Source organism: Neovison vison, chromosome 11 (assembly GCF_020171115.1).
Source record: "Neovison vison isolate M4711 chromosome 11, ASM_NN_V1, whole genome shotgun sequence".
Lineage (NCBI taxonomy): Eukaryota > Metazoa > Chordata > Mammalia > Carnivora > Mustelidae > Neogale > Neogale vison.
Genome location: NC_058101.1, coordinates 86,264,882 through 86,287,069, shown reverse-complemented (window position 1 = coordinate 86,287,069; position 22,188 = coordinate 86,264,882).

Below are 22,188 nucleotides of genomic sequence, written 5' to 3'. Positions count from 1 at the left end.
TAACCCTCACCTTCTTGTGTTGGAAAAAATATCTCTTATTTAGGTGAGGAGTCAAAAGCTATAAATAAAATTTAGTCTTAGGGAATTATCCTTGGAGACTTACTGCACAGTATTTTGTTGTACAAAAACCCAGTTGCAAAGGAAATCCATCCTTAATTGGGGGGAAAAAAAAAATCTTCCTGTGGATAGTCAAAACGGTCTAGCCTGAAGCTCTTAAAGGGACAACATCTCAATTGCTATTTTTTTATTGATTCAAACAGCCTTGACCCCTGGCATAATTCTGGTTAACAGAGCCAGGCAATTGCTTTTGAATTACCTCTCCACTTAAGGCAGTTATGAATAATGCCAGATGCATTTCTTTTCAGGATGTTAACAAAGATTCCAGATTCAAAATATATGAAAAGGGACAATAGGATGTGTCTGCTTTGGAGTTGTCCCTGTAGGTGAGCCCACTTTGCATTACTTCTGTTCTAGCAGTCGGAGCCGCGCTTCACATAAAAGAAGCTAATGTTCGCGTACCCTCGCAACATCTTCCTCCTGTCTCACTGTCCTCAGTTCTCTCATGGCAATCCAGCCTTTATACTTGTTCCGCTTTAACTTTGTAGGAGTATAAAGGCTGGATTCACGTGAACTTGGGTGGAAGATCTTCACATGTTCTCCGTTTCTCATAGGAAAAGGTTCAAAGGCCTTAATACGATGTCCGAATCCTGATCTGCGCTGGGTCTTTCTTGATGGGTCTCTCTCTTAATGTGCTGCCCTTCTCTTGTACCCTAGCACCCCACCCAGTCTAAACACCCTGCCCTCTCCAAACTCTGCCCCTTGACTCCAGCTGCTTTTATTGTCGCAAGGTCCTTTCAATCTGTAGATAACGTTCAGGTGTCGTGTAACTCCTTCCCCAAAGACACCTTCTCAAATATTCCTACTCCCAAAAAAATCTTCCCTTCTTCCACATCATACAATATTTATAAATGTTATATGCATTTAAATATATTCTGTGATGCCTAATTTGATTGTTTAAATATGTTCCTGTCTTTTCCACTGTATCATAATCTAGGACACCGAGAGCTCTGTATCTTACCCATTGCTATAGGTTCTTTATGACTTCTCATTACTTCCACATCAAAGGCCTAGCAAAGAGGTTTGCATATACAGTAACAAGTTTTCAAAGTACTTGCTATTTCGTTGAATTATCATTGCATAGCTGTTTGTGATGGTAACTTTCTATGTATAAATAAAAAAAAAATAGAGTACTTGAATACATGAGGATTATTTTGACCCCTATAAAAGCATGTCTGTGAAGAATATGCTTAGCAAACTTTTACACTCCCATTTGATTCTCTATAAAGTGTAGAAGTTTTCCCCCAAATATAGAGGACCTAATTGCTGGGAATGAATTATGCTGATGTAGTTAATGCTATCTCTCTTTAATTTCTATTTATTTCCAAATAACAAAGTAATTGTAACAAAAATGTGTACACACACAATACGAAAATACAAATAAATAAAAGGAGTCCCTTCAGCAGTTCGGGCTGCTGTAACAAAGTACTATAGACCTGTAACAAAGTACTATAGACTGAGTGGCTTCTAGACGTTACTCCTCCCATATCTAGAGACGGGAAGTCTAAGAGGAGGACGCCATCATGGTCCAGTTCTGGTGAGAACGGTTGCAGACTGCTGACTCCTCTTTGTAACCCCCACATGGCAGACAGCAGAGGAGAGAAGCAGGTTTTCTCATGACTCTTGTAATTGGGCACTAACCCCATTTGCGAGGCCTTCATCATGACCTCATGTCATCCTAATTACTTCCCAAAGGTCCCACCCCCTCATGCTATCACATTAGGGAACAGGCTTTCAACACATGAATTTTGGAGGGACACAAACCTTCCATCCGTAACAGAGAAAATAAATGAAAATTCTATCTTCTCGCATGTTTGTCCTTCATTCCTCCTTCCTAGAGGCCTCCTCACTGGTTTCTTGTGTATACTTACATATATTCTTTCCCCTGCCCCCTCTCTTTCTTTCTCTCCCTGAATTGATCACAGTGTTTTGTTTCAAAATTAGAATATTTGCTTGCCTTGGAAGAAATGCCAGTTTCTCTTACTTCAGGTAACTAACATCCAGGAAATTCCTAAAATTCCAGGAAATTCCTAAAATCCTTCAAATATTATCTGCAAAACTAGTTCTGAGAGTGATGGTCTGCATCTTTGTCTTCACTGTCTCTTCTCACGCATGTACCGTTAGATGGTATTTGCCCTCTTGCAGAATCTCTGTAGTAGAAAAATAATAAAATCAATAAAATAAAATTATCTTTTTAGTACCTACAATTTAGCCAACACAGCACTGTATCAGGCAATCTCTTTTGTTATATTAATCCTCACAACAAGGATTCTGATTTTTGTCTCATATAGGCATAGATGGGCATAGATGCCGACTGAGGTTTAAGACTGTAGGGCTGGCTGGTAACAGGAATGCAATTCAGCCCAGGTCTATCAGACTTCAGTTTCAAGTAGAATCTCAAGTCACAGAATTATCTGACTCCATTATTTGGCTCTATCACTTTATAATTATTTTCCTTCTTCCTTTCTTTATCAGTTAGTCTCATTATGTCAGTAATATATGTTTCAAGCTGCTACAGTTATTATAAAAATAAATTTTATATAATCCAAGGAGTATTTCCAAGTAGTTTTGGAAGAAAAAAAAAAAAAGTCATCCTTAATATGCCACTCCTTAATTTTCAATATCTAGAGATAAATTAAAAAGTCTCCTGGAAATTCATATGCAATAAGTTTGTCCTAAGAATTTCAGGGTTGTAGCTTTGTCCTAATAGTAACATGCAAGCTAATTCTTTATGAATACCCCTAAAATTGATAAAGTTAATAAGCACAATCAGAAAATAAAACTAAAATTAAAAAATTAAAAAAAGAAAAAAACAAAAACCGGTGCAGCTGAGCTTTTTATTTGCCTGAGTAATTGTCCCAGAGTCCTTTTGAGATTGTCTTCATCCCTTCCAATTTTTCTGTTATTTTTTTGAGATATACTTCAATTTTTTTTCTGATTTGAAACTTAACAGCCATAACTGAGGCACAAACCTAACATTGATGTCTTTTTTTTATCTTTCTTTTTAAATATAAAGCCAAAATTAATTAAATGTTGATTGAACAAATACATCATGAAACTAAAAGCAAGATAGTATACTTGAAAACATACTGAGTTCAGTTATTGTGTATTATTATTACTATTATTATTTTGCACCTTGGTCTCTTTATCTATAGAGAGCATTCAGCCAGCTGAGGAATTTCCAAGGTCATCTCAAGGTTAATATTTAACTCTTATTTTTTCCTTGAGAGCTTGTGACTTTAGACTGTATAACCTTGGACTGCTGGATTTTGTGAAAGGAGCACATGAATCTCTCTAGAGGGTAATCTTTCCAGCTTTACCGTTTCCTTGAGTTTTCAAATTGTGATGGTGACCGAGTCCTGCATTACTGCTTGGTCTTTAATTAAAATAAGACCTTCAATATCAGGGGAAATGAAGAACTGAGAGTTCTGGCATGGAAAGCATTTCACATTTCCTTTGGACATTTGGGAGTTGAAGTGGATTGCAGCATCTCACTTCTGGTGATTTGATGACACCATCCATTTTTAAAAATTTCCTTCTCCTCCCTTCATAGCACTGCAGTAGAGTTTAGGACATCATTGTCTTATCTGAAAAACAGCAATGACTACCAGGATAAGCTCTGCTTTGCTATAGCACTTGTATAAAAGGTTTTAAATATTTAAATGCAGATATAATGGAGGACCTCCTATAATTTCCCCATCTGGTTAATAATCAACTAAGAAGTGCTGATGGAAAAATATACAAAACCCACTACTATTACAATAGTTTATTCTTCTAAGTAGTTTGCACAAGAGCAGTTAATTTGGAGAAGAAGCAAGACATTAATTTAAAAGACTCAAACAATATTTGATCTTCATGGTTCTTCAAGCTGATAAACAGGTGATCCAGATATATGTTTCTTCAGAAAGAACTAGAACATCCACAGGAGAAATCACTTCCTTGAGAATAAGGCTGATTTGCAACAAATTAATTTCGAACACTGCAAATTTGCTTCAGGTATGGGATCATTCTTCACACGTTTTATATTATCTTTTATCCATAGTCTGAATGTTCTGCCAAGCATTTATTCAGTATCATTAAATTGATAAACGGTCTTCAAGATATTTCCCACAATTATTCTGTAAACTCTGCTGAAATAGCATTTCCCAGAATGGATAGCTATGAAAAGGGTTGGGATGCCAGTCAAATTTTAAGATTTAATCAAAAAGAGAGTTATGTACACTTAAGGCTATAAATTCTGCTTGCCAAAGACAATTTATTTTTACTAATTCCTTTGGATTTCTTTGTTGTTTTTGTTGAAAATGCTTATATTTAAACTGTACAAACATAAGAAGCTCAAGTTAGGTGGGGATGTAGTAGGGATGTAATGGAAGTGTGCTTTAAATTTAATAATTTACTGCTCTTCATGAAGTTACCATGACAAATTACAGAGTTAACAAAGCTGCGTGTGTGTGTGTGTGTGTGTGTGTTCTGTTGTGTTTCACTCTGTTTTCTCCAGTGCAGTTTGATTTTTATCAGTAGGGTGTTGACATCATTTCCTTTCTAAGTGGCCATTGTTTAACACTGGTGGAGAAGGACAGGAAAGGGGCAATATATTTATTTATATAAAAGGCTCTAGTCAGGAAAATGTTTTCTTGGTACTTTATTTCCTCATTGTCAAAAGTGAGGTTCTTATAAAAGGATAATGACAGTATTTTACATCTAACATGCAAGGTAGTTTACATCTAAACTAGCAAGGTAGTTTGTTTTTGTTCATGAAGATTTTACTTACCTCTACATCACTTTTGATAGACAGTCTTTCTTTTGGATACTCCTTTTTATCCTTTCATAAATTCCAGAAAGATATTTGACATGAGGATCTCCTGAAATTTAAAAAAAGAAAAAAGGAAAGAAAAGAAAAGAAAACCAAAAATCAAAGACATTAATGTTTAGTGAAGATTGAGTTGTCTTCTATAATTCAACAGTCTCTTCTTAGTGTAAATCCAGCTAAAATGGAAAGGATTAAACTCTGAGTTGATCAAAAGATTGGAGGAGGCTTGGGGTTTCAGTTCAACTTAGAGGCTGAATCAGAAAGCAGTGAGAATGGAATAGTAATGAGAAACTATATGATTCCCTGAAGTACGCTTTAATCCCTTTTTCTTCTTGCCATGGTTTCTTTTTCAGAAATGGGGTTCAGAAAAATACAGGCAGAGTATGATCTTTTGGATCAGGCTAAAAATATTCTTCACTGTATCTTCATTGATAGCGTGATATGAGACATTCTTGTGGGCATTAGTGAATCTAAAGTCATTTTTTCACTTAATAACATTAAATATTTTTTGATAACTACTATGTTTTGTCACTTAATTGAATAGATTGCATCAGTCATTTTATCCTCACAAAAATACGGAGAAGTTGGCTCAATTATCAATCTTTATCACGGGGTAAGGAACACTGAGGCTTCCTTAAGATCATGCAGCTGATAAATCACGGAGCTGGGATTTAACCCAGGAAGCCTATCGGGATTGTAAACCACTCGTAAAACTGTTAAACCAATTGCCTAATGGAAGATGCTATTCAAAGCATGTTGTTCTTAATGGACATATTGTTTTAAGTATATTTAAGAGAAAATGATATAAAAATATACACTCTTATCCTTACTATCACCTCTACCTTTAAGAAAATAAAATATTTATTACCAGGATTCCAGGGCTAAGCCTTGGAGACATAGAGATGAATGACCTAGAGATTTGTCACTCTTCCATCTCAAAGCCGGATAACAGAGGAAACCACTCTATATACTTACTTATTTAATTGTTTGGTTTTAAAAATAATAACTATGGAAGGGCAGCTGGGTGGCTCAGTCAGTTAAGTGTCTGTGTTGTGCTCAGGTCGTGATCCCAGCGTCCTTCTTGCCTGACGGGAGGCCTGCTTCTGCCTCTTCCCCTGCCCACCCCACCCACTCATGCTTATACTTTCTCACACAAATATAAATGGATAAAATCTTTAAAAAATAATAATAAGTGTGAGTTCATTTAGGATAATAAATTGGAATAAGTTCAACAATAATTCTTAAATAACATTACATGTGGCCAACACGAAAATCTTATGTTTTATTCAATAAGCACATATATGTATATATATATGGGTACCAATAGATTATTCTTATTGTCCATAAAGAAAATGTGCCATTTCATCAAGCAAACTATAATATCTGACTGATAAGCACATGATAGTTTTAACCCCTATAGCATCCTAATGAATTTTTCCTTTATTTAGCTCATAGTCTCTATGATACCACAAGTACTAAGTAAGAAGGCAACTTTCTTATGTAAAAAACAATGGAATGGAAAAAACAAACAAATAAACATAGGCTCGAGGGTCAGAAGGTAGTCTTTCTATACTACTTCTGACCTTATAAGCCCTGGAGCTTTAGGCTGTGTCCCCATCTGTCAAAGCATGGATCCATGCCTCCTATTTCATGGAGTAGGTCATTTGAAGGGTTAAATGAAATGTAAGTAAAGCATCTTACAGAATAAATGGCTAAAACGGTGTCCATCATAACATGGGCTCTCAATGAACATGAGTCTCTTTGGTGACATCTCAAATCTTTCAGTTTCATGACAACATGAGACTGGCTTAGTACAGTTTCTATGAGGATTATTGTTGTTACTGTCATAGTGGAAATATATTTGATCGGGATGATAATACAAGGTCAGAGGAAAGCAGACTAGGCTCCAGTCTTTCTCTTGTTTGTGTTCTTTCCCCATTCCTAGAGGAGAGACTGTCTTTTAACCACCGGCTGTCCTGTCTTCCTACTGAAATTTTGTAGTGAACAAATGGCTATTCAGGGGGCCATTCCTAGCTTCCAGGGAACACGGGCAAAGATTCCATTTGGGTGTTTCCTGTGTAGATATGCTGCTTATAAAGAGAACATTTCCAAAGAGAACACACGCACCAGAGAAGCCCTGACCTAAGTTCCTCAGCAATCATTCTTCTCCTTATCTGTGACAACTGAAATTTTCTTTAGAGATTTTAAAGATTCACTTCTAACGAGAATACAAACCCTGGAAGAGAAAATGGCCTGCTCAGAATCTGGTGTGTGACTCACGTGTCCTAACTTCCCAACCACTGTCTTTCCCAGGCAATAGACTGTCAGCAGGGTCTGTGTCATGGTGTAGAGCTCAGCAGACCTGTAGCTGAATATCTGTACTGATTTACAGTAAGAAAATGTCTGTCCCACAAGTTTCAACAATCACAGAAAATATCTTTACTGTGGGTTTTTCTTTGGGAGAAATTTAAAGGATTTATAAGACACTTAATTCAGCCTGACTTCTTAAAATTCATCTGGAAACATTTCTTCCATCTGCAAAGTTCAGTTTCTTAGGAGCTAAGATTGCATCCAAACTCTGTGTGCAACTCCCATGCACACTCTCTTCCATGGCTCTCCATCTGCTCCTCACGCACAACTGTCCTATCCTCTGTAATGGGAAATGTCATCCTTGTCTGATTCCAATGTTCATATAGCAAGGGACATCTCTAAAATTAAGGGAATGATGTCCTCCATCATTTGTATGTTGATCTGTATCTATGATTATGACATATTTCAACTTTCTTTTACAAGCTTTTAAATATTAAAATGAAAAAACTTATCAAATAACTATTTTCTCAAGCAATGGTCAGGAAAATGTAGCCTATTCCAAGGAAACTGCCTAATGACCAGGAACCACTAACACCTCCCTGTACATCATTGTAAAACACAGGCTGAGGAGTACAGTTAGGGTTTCTAGGTTTCTAGGAAACATCGAGTTTGGGATCAGTACAACTTAATTGCATTTTCTCTGTTTTTTTTTTTTTTATTGTGTTTTTATATGTTTGTTTTCTTTACTAGATTGTGAGGCAGATTGTTTTGTCCCCTAGGGCTAGTATTTTACCTAGTATAGCTTGGCCACTCAATAAATGTTCAGGAAAGAATAAATGGATGAACAAAGGAAAATACCAATGAAATCGAATCTTTCTTTCTTTCTCTCTCCCTCTCTCTCTCTCTCTCTTTCTCTCTCTTTTTTTTTTTTTTTTTTTTTTTTTGTAGGAATTAAGGACAGGGAAGAACAAAGGAGAAAGAATTGTACAAATTCACAGCTTCTAGCCCAAGATGATGGCAGAAGTCTGAGTTGAACTGTATTAAAGATATCCCTCCCTTCTGCTTTATAAATCCATGCAGGACCTACAGCCCCAGCAGTCATCTCATTCACTGTCTGGGAACACGGAGACAGCTTTCCTTTGTGGTCTATTGTTGGAGTCCACGGAGGCTAACAGAGCCCATCTGCCTGGTGCAGGGCTGTAACCCCCTTTGCTGGGCTCACTGGCTATGAGGACACCACTCAGCAATGCCAGATTGGGAGCCTTCATGCCCTCTCTTCCCATCATCTCTCCTCTGAATAAATAGCTACTATACCAGGCCAGCAAATTTTTTAGACTATACACATCATATAGAGTAAAAGGTAGCACAAATCTGAGTCTCCTATAGCTGACCTTCCCTCTCCTCCACCTCTACCATCACCTCACACAGGATCTTTCTTTACATTGAGAACGGCCAGTTATCCAAAGGGAGATAAATTAGCAGTATTCCCCAGACAAATAGTTCAATAAGGCTGAGAGCACGTTGGCGAGATGGGCTGTGGTTGTATTACCTAGCTTACAAATCCAGTTTTGAAATTGCAAAGGTGCCTTAATAGCATAAATAAACACTATAAACATTTTAAAAATTCCATCTGCCTTATCTGATTGAGACTGATCCAGGTTATCTCAACAGCTCAATGGAAATGCATTTCAAATGAAACAGGAGGCAAATCTAGATACTTTATATAAGCACAGGACAGAATTGGGGGGAAGAACACTCTAGTGCCTTATCTCAGCGTCCATAGAAAAAATGGTGTTATTCTTAAAGAAAAATTTTAGCTGACAGAGCGGCCAATTGATAGTTCTATGGGTTTTAATAATTTATGTACCAAATTTTAGCTTTAAAAATTCAATGAGAGAAATTTGATTTAAAGTTAAGTATAGTTTGAGTCAAGCGAAACTGATAAAAATACAGCAAAATAGCTCATTGCTTTCAAAATTGCTTCTCACTGATATAAAAATGAAAGTGAGATTGAACATTGGATAAACTAATTTGAATTTATAACATTTTACTCTCAGAAAGGCATTCTTCTTTTATAGATAAAGGACTAACAGCTGCTTATTTACATTGTGATATGCACTGATGTGATTTCAAACACTTTTCAGCTAAATGCTTAGTAGACATATACCTGGCCAGTGGGAATTCCCAAGAAACAGGTTTTCTGTTTCTAATTTTTTCCCAGTCTAAAGTTACAATGCTGCATTTTATACAAAGGCAATGGTTCAATGAATTAGCACTTATCAACATTCAAAGAAAACTCTTATTGAATAATTAAATGGATCATATAGTCATTTTTAAAGAGACAGAACCCAAAAGGTAGTCATTTTTAATACCAGCACACTCATGCCCTAATATAGACTGGCTTAATCACCTGTTATCATTCATAATCATTTAAGTAGTATGTCACTTTCCTAATCATCAAATATACACCATTAAGGAAAGCTAATTAAAAATAGAATTGATAAAAACTGAAAGTGTTTTTAAATGTTGGTTCAAAGAAATTGTGATCATTCTATGTTTTTCAAAGTCCTATTGGTCATTTATAAGAGCCACTTTGTCCCATACTCTGTGAACATGAATAAAAAGAAAGACTTGATCTGCATGCAGTGTTGATCACTGCGCAATTTTAGAGAACAGCTAGAAATGAAAAAATAGGATCTTCTGTAATGCAGTTGCTCAGAGTAAATTATTTTTGGCATATATATTTTGGTGTATATGTTTTAGACACTTCCTCCGTATATGAGTAACGATTGTTACATAAGTGTTTATAATTTGCCAACAGCTAAAGCCAAAATAAAACATAAACACCCTTCCTTACCATATTTCCAAATTGTCATTTTAACGTCATCATATTGCTTTATTACTTGAATGAAACAATTTAAATATGTAGCCATTTTTGTGCATTTTGTATAAAACTTAAATGAAAATCTTTTAAATAAATATTTGCATACCTATTAATATTGCTTTGGGAAAATATTCCTAGAGATAGGATTTATTCATTAGAATAGCACACATTTCAGTGATTTTTAAAACATAAGACCAAATGGGGGTGCTTGCGTGGCTCAGTCGGTTAAGGATCTACCTTCGGCTCAGGTCATGATCTGAGAGTCTTGGGGTCAAGCCTTGCATTGGGCTCCTGGCTTGGTGAAGAGCCTGCTTCTCCCTCTGCCCCTCACCCCATTTGTGCTCTCTCTCTCAAATGAATAAGTAAAATCTTTTTTTTTTTTTTTTTAAAAGGGACCAAATGGCCCACTTTGAAAGTTGGGCCAATTATAATAATTTTTTCATTTGTTTAATAATATTTTCTGATTACCTACAGTAACTACGGATGATACAATTTTTAAAATTTCCTAAGATAAAAATTCATTTAAAAAATAAGAATTTATATGGGATAGGGAGGGAGACAAACCATATGTGACTCTTAACCTCACGAAACAAACTGTGGGTTGCTGGGGGGAGGGGGGTTGGGAGAAGGGGGGTAGGGTTATGGACATTGGGGAGGGTATGTGCTTTTGGGTAAATTGGAAGGGAAGGTGAACCATGAGAGACTATGGACTCTGAAAAACAATCTGAGGGGTTTGAAGTGGCAGGGGGGTGGGAGGTTGGGGTACCAGGTGGTGGGTATTATAGAGGGCACGGCTTGCATGGAGCACTGGGTGTGGTGAAAAAATAATGAATACTGTTTTTCTGAAAATAAATAAATTTGAAAAAAAATAAGAATTTATAATTGATAAACTTGTTCTATTATCCACTCTTCAAAGATAATAAGCAAAAATATTTCATTCTCTCACTAAGTCTGAAATAAATTCTGTAAATTGTGAAACAACCACATGCCCTCACTACTTTTATTCAATTTTATCTAAATTCAATTAATTAACATACAGCATATCATTTGTTTCATTGGTAGGGCTCAGTTATTCATCAGTTGCATATAACACCCAGTACTCATTATATCTTGTATCCTCCTTTATGCCCATCACCAGCTATCCACTCCAGACCCTCCCCCACCTCACTTCTAACAATTATCTTTAAATTTTTTCACAACAGGGATTTTCACAACAGCTAAATTAGATTAAGTCCAAGGAATTATGAGTGTTTAGAAGGAATTAGCACAGGGAAGAGAAAACATATTTTGGGGGGCTCCTGCGGAAACTTTCGAAGGCTGCCATCAATGCCACAGTGACCCTCTGACACATTTCAGTTCAGGAATCACTGTCACTATGGGATATGATAAGGGAAAACAGTCCAATCATCTAAGAGTCCTTGGTTGATTAGTTCAACTCTATCATCTTTATTAGTAAAATGAAAGTACTTGTTCTGCATGTTGTCAGTGACACAAGTGTTTTTTTCTTCAATCATTTTCCTATTGTTCCATTGTCTGAGTGGAAATCCATGATAGACATTTTCTTAACCAACTGAGCCACCCAGGCGTCCCCATGATAGACATTTTCTAATGATGAGACATGTTTTTATTTTTTTTCCAAACATAATACGTGAAAAATTGATTTGTAAATGCTGAGCTTCTACAACATGACACTCTGTTCAAGGTCTTGTCCTGTGAAATGTGATCTATATATTTAAATTATTCACCTGAAAATATGTAACTTCTGTAAGAATCCAAACTGTATCTTAGCTACCATTTTACACCTAGCATTAGCTTACAAAGAAGACATTCAGTTAATACCTGTTGAATGAATGAATCAAGAATGAACAATGAGTGAGCATGTGATTTAAACAATTCTAATTGAAGGTGAAGTGTTTGTTTATACATGAACAATAACAAAGAACTAGTAAAATATAAAGTCCTCAATAGACTCAATTCTACATAAACATTTAATGCATGAGGAATATGCTAGAAGAAAATAACAGGGAGTATTAAAATTAAAACCTTTTCTAAAGGTTGCAAAGTTAACCCAACGACAAGTAGGTAAAGCAGTTTGATCCACCTTATACACTACACAACAGAATTCCATATAACCTAAAGTGTCGTGGAAAAAAGAAAATTAAGTATTCATCAACTGTCTGAGGAAAGAGCTAGCAAAAATATAAGCTGAAAATACCTAAGTTTCCTGCGTAAAGCAATAAAAGAAATGTTAAAGTAAATAATCGACTTTTAGCTATATAAAAATTCTAAACTATTGTAAAAAATTTTAAATGGTAAAAATATCTAGAAAAATATTTACAACAAACATGAAAAAATGTTATATTTTTAAATATAAATTTATTGTAAAATTGGAAAAAAGTGCTTCAATGATTAGATAAAAAGTATAATTAGTCAATTCCCTCAAGAGAAAGTGCACTTACTAAACCAATACTGAGAAGCCTGCAATCTCAATAAGAAACAATAAATAGAATAAGGAAAAAAGCAGCTGGCACAATTTTTCACCTATTAAATTGACCATTAAAAACTATAACATCTATTGTTCTTGGAGAGCATACATACGAACAATGCTAAAGTAAATCATACTTAGTTGATAGCAAAGTAAATTAGCACTATCCTTTTGAAAAATAATTTGGCAATAGGTTTCAAGTACCATACTATGAAAATTATTGCATACTTTGTTCTATTATTCCCATTTTGTAAGATTCACCCATTTGAAAACAACACATAAGACAACTCTCTGTATGAAAACATTTCATTTTATTTTATTTATACAAGTGAAAACAGAACCAAAAAATGTCATTAAAAAATTAGGGACACCCATTCAAAAGAGTATGAAGGAGCAATTACAGGGAGAATTGTGGGAGTGAAAAACATTACGGATGAAAAGGCACAACATTCCATATGTAATATGATTGAGCTATGTAAAGCATATGCATCTGGAAAAGATGGCATGAAAATATTTTCTTATGAGAAGGGGGGGATATCTTTATTTCTTGCTTCTTCCTTCCTATTGTCTGGAATAATTTATGAGTTCCAGAGGCTTCTTGAGGAGAGAGAATAGCACTTGAGGGACAGCCACGCCTAGAGCTTGAATGAAGTCTGAGGACCCGAAGACCTAACGGAGCTGCCACATCCAGCCATGGGCTGGTTACTTCGGACTCTCTACCTAGGCTTTTCTCTCTTTAGGCCTCAACTGCCTGGCTCTTTCTGTTATTGTTTGTTTATTTTTGCTGTAATCATCTGAACCTAATCCTAACCAGTATATAATAAAAAATAATCTGAGATTGATTCTATATTTAGTATAAATGTGCAATTCAAAGTTTTAATTTAAGTTTTAAACGGAATAATAAGATTTTTATTGAGAACACAGTCTGGTATACTACATCATTGAATGTCATACACCATTTTAAAAATGCCGTAAACATGTTATTTAGCAAGGTGCTTGCTAAAATAGAAATAGTAGCCTACAATATTTTGTCATTATTAATAATCATTAGATTCAAAGGTTTTGGGGGGGAAAAAAGTTTGAAAGTAGTTTAACTGATTCAATTCATATTTTTTTCTTCTGTTTCCAGTTCGTTTCCCACCCTAACAATGAGAATTGTCCTCTATTTTCAGTTTTTCGCCTTTTGTTTCAGGATCATCATGTTCCTCTCACGGGAACTGGCTAACTCTGTTTAGTTTTGGCAGTCACAAAATATGTTCCCAGGACAAATGGCCCATGTATACTGTGAAGTGTACACAATTCCCAGCTTAGAATAATGCTACATGCTAACAAGCAGATGCATACAGCTGGCTTTTTAAAAGACTTGGCAAAGTCCATTCTTTGTTCAGCTTCTTACCATTAATCCTTACTGGATTTTTCTGAACATTTTACACTGACCTTATTTTATACAAGAACATTCACACTGAAAGAAAATTAAATACATACACATGATACATATACAAAAATTAATTTCCAGGGCTTTTTTTTACTTAGACTGCCAAAACCTTAGTATCACTATTTCTAGAGTTAAATATTGCAAATGCTACTTATAACAAATCAAGTATAATGAGGCATTAAAAAATGTCAGAAATGTTTGTTAAAATAAGTGCTAAGTCGATGGAATAAAAAACAAAAAAGTAGACTCTGTTTTGGCAGACCAGCTAGAAAATATGTGAACATGAAGAAAGGCAAACTTTGCAAAGTTTCCATTTGACTATAGACAAAAAGAATAGCATGCAATTTTAATTATGACTTTGCACCAGTTCTGGCCTACATGGTTAAAAGAAACTAGCTTTTCCTTAAGACTTTATGATCTAATTGGTCACAGCTCAAAGAGACAGAAAGAATTAGAGGAAAGGAGAGAGGGAGGGAGGAAAAAAGAAGATAGACACAATTCTATGTTCAAGTTATGTTGCAGTTAATTTCTCTAGCAAACATATATAAATATCCAGCAAATTCTAAAGATAAGTATATTTTAGGGGTGCCTGGGTGGCTCAGTGGGTTAAAGCCTCTGCCTTCGGCTCAGGTCATGATCTCAGGGTCCTGGGATTGAGCCCCACATCGGGCTCTCTGCTCAGTGGGGAGTCTGCTTCTTCCTCTCTCTCTCTCTGCCTGCCTCTCAGCCTACTTGTGATCTCTGTCTGTCAAATAAATAAATAAAATCTTAAAAAAAAAGAATATTATATATACATATACACACACATACCTATGTGTATGCTTATGTGTATGTAATTTTATAAGCTAAAAAAGTCATTTTTAGATTATAAATGAAGAATTTTTTTTAAAAAGGTCTAGTATCAAAAATGGCCCAGGAAGTATTTCTTTTCATTGGGGGAATTTTACCAATATTGCATGCAAGTATTCGAGCCAATTAAGTCTAAAGTATTTTGTGATACATTACTTGTGAGAAATTATTAGCTAATAAGATGGATCACTCCATAGTCACTATATAAAACTAGTAGTGACAATTTTTTTCAAAACTATGAACAGAAATAAAGTTAGAAAAAAAAGTAATACATAGAATAGTAAATTAAGAGTTAAAGCTCATAGGTTTCACTCAAATGACCTCTCTCCTAAAAACACTATCTTATAGCCTGACCTGTTCTCCTGAATAAATGTGGTAGTTGGTCTGTGCCTCTGCCACAACTCCTGAATCTTCTAGCTCACATTGTAATTGTTTGTGTAACCTTACATAGGTTATTGCGCCAATTTTTTAAACAATCTCTCTTACCCCAATCTTGTTCCACTTTAATCTAGTGGTTCTCTAATTTGAGTGCACAATACAAGTTCCAGTGGAATCACCTGAAAACACTATGAAACTATGTCTGCTGAGTCCCCATCGCTGTAGTTTTTGATTCAGTAGCTCTGGGGTAGAGTCCAACAATTTGTATTTTTAAAGGTTCCCAGGAGATACTCATTCTGCTGGTCCTGAGAATATTTGGAGAACTGCTGGTCCAATCTTTTCTTTACCAAGGAGATGGAGAAGGTTTTAAAAACAAACATCCAAGGATATGTAAAAAGCTCTAATATCTTTTGTAATCTGTACTACAAGGAGCTTCCATTCATTCCACACTTCTCTACTGGAAGCTGTTTCTCAGCAGTCCTCTTCTTCACACTTCCAAAACAGTCTCGTTAAACTTTGTTGTGATTCCAAATGTGATAAGCATTTTTTTCTCTTCAGGACCTTTATGTTTCTTCTCCCTAGAATACTCTTTTCTTCCTCTACCTGGCTGACTCCTAGTCATGTTTGAGGTGTCAGGTAATTCCTTCAAGAAGACTTTCTGTCTCCAGAGGAGGTGTTGTGCCCATGTAGTTGCTCAATACTCTTCCTATTTTAACTTAGCAATAATAGAATATTTCCTCACTCATTCATAAAGTCTATGATTGAGAAAGGCGGTATTTATTTAGTTCTCTATTGTCTAGCACGGGACTTAGGTATCAGCTACTCACCAAAAAATTGTGGTGAATAATTTAAGAGAGGAGTGTTCTAACCTATTAGACTAAGCTTATAGAATAAAGAATTTGGTGGTTGAATCTTTATTTTCTTCATAGCATCCACAACAGTGCCTTGCACGTGGTAAGCACTTTGGAGAGATTATTTAGCTAAAGGAAGGGATAGAGGGATGTAGGGATGGGTGGATAAAGGTTAGGTGGATGGAAAGGGGAAGCACAGGAACAAAACACACAGTCCAATTCCACAAAGTAAGTAAAGTATTTGAAAAAGCTGAATAGGAATCCTCTTATATTTACTGAAACAAACAAACTCCTTGACATAGATTCATGGAGGCTAGCTCATAAAAGGAAAACAGTGGTAATAAACATCTGTCATAGAAAACTGAAAAATAAATTTTCAAGAGAGTATGCCATCATCTGAAAGTCCTGGATTACAAGACCCTATATCTTACAGAAAAGTATAAAGAGAGATGTTCCCAACAGAGACAGCAGCCATATTAATAGGGGAAACAGCAATATCTCATTACATTTATGGAAGTAAAGAGCCATAACACGAGAATATTCAGACATTGACTTCAGCTGTGGCTGCCATCTGGTAGGTCACAGTGTGGGAAAAACAAGAGCTGTGACACAGGGGAATAAATCATGAGCCTGGGAACTGGAAAATCAGAATTCTGTTCTTGATTTCAGCCGCTGAATTGCTGTATGAACTTGAACATGCTGAGTGCTTTAGTTTCCTCATCTATGAAGTGGGGCTAATAAAATCTTCAGTAACACAATGCAGGGATGAACGACTATCTATGAATACGAAAAACCCTCTGGACATATTACTGTTTTAAGGGAACCTCAGACACAGTTTTTCCCCAGTCTCATTTTTCCCCTATATTCATGTACATCTAAACTTCCTGTAATTTTGCAGTTTTATGGAGCCTGTGTTTTATATAAGAGTGGATTTCCCAAGCTGCTGAGTACAGTGATTATTCTTGCCTTCAGTAAGAAATTCTGCAGATAACAGAAATAATTGGAATTGAGCAGCTGCTAGCTTTCCCATTTTTAAACAATTATGAATGGTTTCATTTTGTGTATTATTTGCTGCTCTTACATTCTCTCTTCTTGCAGCCCAGAGCCAAAGACTTTCTGTTATAAGCCTGTAGAGATTAAGAATATAATTAAGAAGCAGAACTGTAGTTGGCACAACCTCGAGCAAAGATAGCAGAGAAAACACCACTGAGCAGGAAAGACAACTTACACCAGCAACCATCCCCAGAAATGCAGTACTCAAGTGGGGGGAATGGAAACCTGGAGAAAAACTTTTGACATGCATGTAAGACTTTCCAACCCTCAGGGGGAACTCAGCAACAGAAGCAAGCAAATACAGCCGATTCATAACAAGGAAGATTAAATGTTGGCTTTTCCAGACACCTCTGGCAACTCTAGGATTGTCTTTGGTTTCATTGCTATTTACTTTGGGTGAGTCTTGCAGAGCGTTTACTTTGTACCAGGTAGAACTTTTCACTGGTGGTTTTGCTCATGTGATTCCCGTAGCCTGAAATGCTGGGTCTTTCCATTCCCTTCCCCCAATTTCTTCAGCACCTCAGTGGAGATGTCTCAAGCCCTTCCCAGGTAGAAGTATTTCTTCTATTTTCATATCTATAATGAATAAAAAAAAATCTCAGTATCAAAATTACTTATTTTATCTCTCCAGCTTTCTAAGAGCTTCTTCTGAATAGGGATCATCTCCTTCACATCTACATTGTCAGTTCCTTGTCCAGTGTTCCTGGCACAAAGTAGATGCTTTATAAATTTTGGGTGGCCTCTCAGCCTTTGGATGGGGAGACAGTTTTTAAAAAGAGAAAGCTATGTGATTCAGTGCCGCCTAACAACATATGCACCGCCATCATTACCTGCTTTCAGACTAAGCACATTTCCATTTTATCAGGAACCTCATCTGTGTTTATGGAAGCTTACATGCTCCTCCTTCAGGTTTCAGAAGTAGCTGTTCTTTCCTCGTATGACTACAAAGTCAAAGCAATAAAAACCTCTTACATCACAGACTTGGCATTAGATTAGCTCAGTGAGAGCATTTTCCATATAAAGGTCGATGAAGAAAAATCCAGAGCAATTACTAATTAAATGGAGAGATTTTTTTTTTTTTTCTGATTCAGAGTGAATTGATGGTTTTCATCAAGGAGATAGATGTTCCAGCATCTCCCTCCACAAAGTGCCCTAATTTTCATGGAACTGAGCATGTTAATTTTTTTAAAAGATTTCATTTTTCAGTAGTCTCTATATCCTATGTGAAACTGGAAACTACAACTCTAAGATCAAGAGTAAGCATACTCTACCAACCTAGTCAGGCTGGTGCCTCTAAGAATGGACAGGTAGATGTCCACTATTGGAGAAACACAGTATTTTACTTTTTGTAGTAAATGTGAGATTTAGAGGATACAAATGATAGGAAAAAAATCTGTTTTGGATATACTAAAATAATCTGAGTGATTTCAAACAGAAACTACCAAATATATTATATTCTTCAGCCAAGTCACTAAAGGCAATGCACCATGCCAAATAATGAACTGTAAAAATTATGACTCTTATTTATGAAATGATACCCACTAAATAGAGCCCTGGATTTCATGAATGACCAAAACAATAGTAAACTTGGAAATTTTACCAAAATTCTATCTTGTCACAGTTTGTTGACATGGAGACAAAATTTTATAGAAGTAAGGCAAAGATGTATTTTTTTTCATTTTTCTTACTTTATCACCATCTCAAATGTTTTTTGTTCTATGCCTTATGCTTTGGGGCCTTATTACTCTCATTTGAGTAATGTTAAGCAGTAATTTAAACAGATTTCAGTTAATGTCTAAACTACATAATTTTGTTGTCTTGCCAGATGATTTCTGAAGAAATTCAAGTTTCTCCAAAACATTTTTAAAGACTAAGTCAAAACAAGTGTATGGGAGTGATGGTCATGCCTAAGAGATTAACCCATGTGAGTCCTGGTTTCCTAGAGACGTGCTTACTTCATCACCAAGGAGGAGAATGTGTAGAGACAGATTAGGTTCTGTGGTTAAAGGAATGCCTGAAAAGTACATGGGTAAGACAGAGCATCTGTGCTTAACAGCCATTTTGACCATAGCATCAAGGCCAATGATGAAAAGAGCTCTCTCCAAATGTATATTATACTTACTTTTTTCCCAACATAATGAAGCCTCTTGCAAAAATTGTATTATACCATACATACTGCTTCATACATATATCTTATCATACACAGATATACACATAGACCTACTCATGTAATTAAATGTTCTTTTATGATGTGATTATAAATGTATGTATGGTTTCCATTGAAGACTTTATTATCATTTGTTTAATCACATTGTGGGTAGTCATTTAACTAAATTCTATCTTTCTCCATTATAAACAATGTTCTGTAAAATATCTTGTTAGATAAATATTTGCCTTCCTTCTCAATTAGTTCCTTAAGGAAGATTCCTAGGAATGTAACTTTGGGAGGGTAATGGCATGCTTACTACTGGAAATTTTGGTAAATACTGCTGATTTTATCTCCAGAAAACAAGAAACCATATACACTTGTTCCAATTCAATTTAGGCATTTCCTTTCATTTTTCCCCCTTTATTTGTACTGACACTGAATTTTAAAATTATTTTTGTTTGTTATTTTTGTTTGTGAGCTGCAAGAAATGGTAGGGTTAAATTTTCCCATGATATTTAGAGACTCAGTAAACATACTCTCCCCATATATGTAAGGTAATTAAAAATTGATTTATTTGACTGGAGGAGTCAAGATGGTGGAGAAGTAGCAGAATGAGACTACATCAGGTAGCAGGAGATCAGCTATATAGCTTAACTAAAGGTTGCAAACACCTACAAATCCAATGGGAGATTGAAGAGAAGAACAGCAATTCTAGAAACAGAAAATCAACCACTTTCTGAAAGGTAGGATTGGTGGAGAGGTGAATCCAAAGAGACAAGAAGATAGACTGCTGGGGGGAAGGGCCGGCTCCCAGCAAGCGGCAGAGCAACGGGGCAATAAATCAGGACTTTTAAAAGTCTGTTTCGCTGAGGAACATCGCTCTAGTGGCTAAACCGGGGTGAAGCCCACGTGGGGTCAGCGTGGCCTCAGGTCCCACTGGATCACAGAAGGATTGGGGGTATCCGAGTGTGGTAGGGTTTGCAGGTATTAGAACAGGGAAGCTGGCTACAGAGACAGAGCCGAGGTGTGAGCTCACAGCTCGGGGTTACCTTGAACCAGTCGCAGGCTCCGTGAGCTCAGAGCGCCACCAGAGGCCAGAGAGATGGGAGTTATTGGGCACTGTTCTCTGAGGGCGCACTGAGGAATGGGGCCCCGAGCTCTCGGCTCTTCCGGGCCAGAGACTGGGAGGCTGCCATCTTTATCCCCGTCCTCCGGAATTCTACGGAAAGCATTCAGGGAACAAAAGCTCCTGAAAGCAAACCTGAGCTGATTACTCGTTCCGGCCCCTGGTAAGGGCGGTGCAATTATGCATGGGGCAAAGACACTTGAGAATCACTACAACAGGCCCCTCCCCCAGAAGATCAACAAGAAATCCAGCCAGGACCAAGTTCACCTACTAAGGAGTGCAGGTTCAATACCAAGGAGAGCAGCGGAATTCCAGAGGAAGAGAAAGCAAAGCACAGAACTCACGGCTTTCTCCCAATGATTCTTTAGTCTTGCAGTTAATTTAATTTTTTTTTCAATTTTTTTTCTTCTGCTAAATTTTTTTAACTTTTACCCTTTTATTTTTTAACGTTTTTAAACTAGTTTATCTAATATATATATTTTTTCTTTTTTATATGTTTTCTTTTTTTAATTTTTTTTTTTCCTGAACCTCTTTCTATCCCCTTTTTCACACCCACGATTTGGGATCTCTTCTTATTTGGTTAAAGCGTATTTTCCTGGGGTTTTGCCACCCTTTTAGTATTTTACTTGTTCCTTCATATACTCTTATCTGGACAAAATGACAAGGTGGAAAAATTCACCACAAAAAAAAAAAAAAAAAAAAAAAAAAGAACAAGAGGCAGTACCAAAGGCTAGGGACCTAATCAATACAGACATTGGTAATATGTCAGATCTAGAGTTCAGAATGACGATTCTCAAGGTTCTAGCCCGGCTCAAAAAAGGCATGGAAGATATTAGGGAAACCCTCTTGGGAGATATAAAAGCCTTTCTGGAGAAATAAAAGAACTAAATTCTAACCAAGTTGAAATTAAAAAAAAAATCTATTAATGAGGTGCAATAAAAAATGGAGGCTCTCACTGCTAGGATAAATGAGGCAGAATAAAGAATTAGTGATATAGAAGACCAAATGACAGAGAATAAAAAAGCTGAGCAAAAGAGGGACAAACAGCTACTGGACCACGAGGGGAGAATTCGAGAGATAAGTGACAGCATAAGACAAAACAACATTAGAATAATTGGGATTCCAGAAGAAGAAGAAAGAGAAAGGGGAGCAGAAGGTATATTGGAGAGAATTATTGGAGAGAATTTCCCCAATATGGCAAAGGGAACAAGCATCAAAAACCAGGAGATGCAGAGAACACACCTCAAAATCAACAAGAATAGATCCACACCCCGTCACCTAATAGTAAAATTTACAAGTCTTAGTGACAAAGAGAAAATCCTGAAAGCAGCCCAGGAAAAGAAGTCTGTAATATACAATGGTAAAAATATTAGATTGGCAGCTGACTTATCCACAGAGACCTGGCAGGCCAGAAAGAGCTGGCATGACATATTCAGAGCACTAAAGGAGAAAAACATGCAGCCAAGAATACTATATCCAGCTAGGCTATCATTGAAAATAGAAGGAGAGATTAAAAGCTTCCAGGACAAACAAAAAGTGGAAGAATTTGCAAACACCAAACCAGCTCTACAGGAAATATTGAAAGGGGTCCTCTAAGCAAAGAGAGAGCCTAAAAGTAGTAGATCAGAAAGGAACAGAGACATTATACAGTAACAGTCACCTTACAGGCAATACAATGGCACTAAATTCATATCTCTCAATAGTTAACCAGAATGTTAATGCGCTAAATGACCCAATCAAA